Source organism: Dioscorea cayenensis, chromosome 2, assembly GCF_009730915.1.
Source record: "Dioscorea cayenensis subsp. rotundata cultivar TDr96_F1 chromosome 2, TDr96_F1_v2_PseudoChromosome.rev07_lg8_w22 25.fasta, whole genome shotgun sequence".
Classification (NCBI taxonomy): domain Eukaryota; kingdom Viridiplantae; phylum Streptophyta; class Magnoliopsida; order Dioscoreales; family Dioscoreaceae; genus Dioscorea; species Dioscorea cayenensis.
In genome coordinates, this window is record NC_052472.1 from 5,093,580 (window position 1) to 5,095,731 (window position 2,152).

The window sequence follows — 2,152 nt, forward strand, 5'->3', positions numbered from 1 at the left end:
CTTTGTGGTCAAAATAGAGTGAAGTACTAAGAGAGGAACTCCGATGGGGCCTAGTTGCGTGAGTAATAGAGTGAAGCGTTGAGGTAATAGTTAGTATCCGGGGCTTAATTGTGACTAGGAGCCTTTCGCATGGACCAAAGAGTTAGGTCTATATATAGGAATAGGGTTTATCACTTGGAATCCCTTGAGCGTCTTGCAACTTTGCACAGTGTGAGGTGTTGAGACTGATCGATTTCTTCGCCAAGGCATAGTGTAGAGTTAGTCACGGTTGACCTTAGGTTTGAGACCGTGTATCTTAGGATGTCCACGACTCATTGAGCAGTAGTTAGGAAGCATAATAGTTGGTTTTGCACTTGAAGCGATAATCGTAAGCGGAACAATATCTGAGTACCCCACTTCTTATGGATTGCCTTTCCTCTCACTTATTTTTGCCTCTCTTTCTTATTTCTTTTATTTTATCTACATTACATCTTATCAACACAATCATTGTTTCATCTTCGCTTCATTAAGTAGCAATCTTTTATGTCTTTATTCCTTACTCCCTGTGGATATGATACCCACTCATCTGGTATTTATTATTTCTACAAACCCGTGCACTTGTGGGTTACACGCAAGGGGTTTGTCAAGTTTTTGGCACCATTGTCGGGGAGTAGGCATTTAGAGATATTTTGCACTTTGCTATCTTAGCTATTCATTCATTCATTCTATTTCACATCTCCTTTTTCTATTATCGTTCTGATTTGTTTTCTTTTTTTTGGTGCAGCTACAGGTTATAACCTGAGGAAACCCTTCGATATTCATTGAAGGTGATCTTGAACTTGAATGTTCAAAAGAATGGATAAAGAACCTGTGCAAGAACCATCCAATCAAGATGAAATAGAAGTTGAAGGGTTAGACAATATGGCATAGCAGAATGAACAACAGAGAACACTTTCTGACTATGCCAAACCCTCAGTTTTGGGCACACTATCTAGTATTGTGTTACCCCCGATTACAGCTCCAAATTTTGAGCTAAAGCCGGCATTCATCCAGATGATTCAGCAGTCAGCTCAGTTCAATGGTTTGGCCGATGACGATCCAAATAATCACATTGAAAAATTCTTAGAAGTTTGTGACATGCTGAAGATCAACGGAGTTTCGGATGATGCTATTAGATTGAGGGCTTTCCTATTCTCTCTCAAAGGAAAGAGCCAAGCAGTGGCTTCATTCCTTGCTAAAAGCATCCATCATGACTTGGAATGAGATGGTTGAAGCTTTCCTTACAAGATACTTCCCTCCGGGAAAGTCGGCAAAGCTTCGTAATGAGATATTGTCGTTTGTTTAGATAGAGCTTGAATCCTTGTTTGAGACATGGGAGCAATTCAAGGATCTCTTGCGGAAGTGTCCACAACACAGATTTCCCTAATTGATGATTATTCAAACTTTTTACAACTGGTTGAAACCAAGTACAAGACAACTTCTAGATGCCGCCGTAGGAGGTACAATAGGGAGCAAAACCCCTGATGAAGCCCGACAGTTGGTAGAAGAAATGGCTATGAATAACTACCAATAAAATGCAAGGGAAAAAAAAAAGTGGGCGGACTCCATGAGATCTATGCGGATACATCTTTGGCAGCCCAAAGTAGAGGCATTAAGTAAGAAATTAGATACATTGACTTAACTGAGGGTGGCTATTATTATGAGTTGTGATGGTTGTGGGGGTTCACATATGTCGTCTGATTGTCCTATTTCAATTGCTACTTCAGCCCCGATTGAACAAGTAGACTTTGTGGGCAGTTCGGGAGGAGTACAAGGTAATCCTTATAGCAACACCTACAAGCAAGGGTGGAGGAACCACCCCAATTTCTCATGGAGTAACCAAGGGCAGCAAAAGGCCATAGCACCACCGGGTTTTCAACAACAACAAGCCCCAAACATAGAGAATAGAGTTTCAGGCTTGGAGACCTAGACGACCGACTTAGAGAAGGCGTTGACCAGATTTGTGTAATCATCGAATACACGGCTTCAATCGGTTGAGGCTACACTTCGCAACCACACCGCTTCCTTGCATAATTTAGAGAATCAAGTGGGGCAAATTGCGAAGTCTCTATCAGAGAGACCACAAGGAAGCTTTCCTAGTAACACCGAGACCAATCCATGAGAACATGTGAAG

General features: G+C 41.6%; 1 non-coding gene across 1 annotated transcript; it reads right to left on the reverse strand.

Moving 5' to 3' along the window:
• Positions 1-1,291: 1,291 nt before the first annotated feature.
• Positions 1,292-1,398, reverse strand: LOC120281279. Its single transcript, XR_005542527.1, has one exon. It is a non-coding gene; the product is annotated as a small nucleolar RNA R71 (small nucleolar RNA).
• Positions 1,399-2,152: the final 754 nt, after the last annotated feature.